This window comes from Diaphorina citri, unplaced genomic scaffold, assembly GCF_000475195.1.
Source record: "Diaphorina citri unplaced genomic scaffold, Diaci psyllid genome assembly version 1.1 scaffold5922, whole genome shotgun sequence".
NCBI classification, from domain to species: domain Eukaryota; kingdom Metazoa; phylum Arthropoda; class Insecta; order Hemiptera; family Psyllidae; genus Diaphorina; species Diaphorina citri.
Genome location: NW_007383298.1, coordinates 15,819 through 16,365, shown reverse-complemented (window position 1 = coordinate 16,365; position 547 = coordinate 15,819).

Below are 547 nucleotides of genomic sequence, written 5' to 3'. Positions count from 1 at the left end.
GATTTTACTTTCATTAAGAAAACAACATGAGCCAGACATATGACAACCTGGTGACACATGGAGACTTTCAAAAACAAAAAACTTTCTGTAATTTAATCTGAGTAAACGAAGGGTTTTGGAGAAGAGACACACAAGTAGTCCTGAATTCTTGTGATTCGGATCTAAAGGGCATGAACTTACTTGTGACCCCGTCGTAACTTGAACTTCGTTGCGTAACGAAGTGTAATTAATGTGAAAATAGTACAAATTTAAATGCAGTTCGATAAACATGCAAAACTTCTCGCATTAGGCTAATGGTCTGTGTAAAAAGAAGGTGGGAAACAGGAGTTAAGACAGTACTTAACTTTTATCTGCCTCGAGAAGAGGATCACACTTTGAACCTACACGCAAAGGTTTAGAGGCAAGTATTGGCCTATGCTCTAAACTCCGTGCACAAAGAGCATCGCAAGCAAATAATAAAATAGGTTCAGAAAATTCTCTTAATAAAGGACACGAAATTTTTTGTTATAGCTTCTTTTACTTCTGTCTACAAGCCACAAGGCGAGAG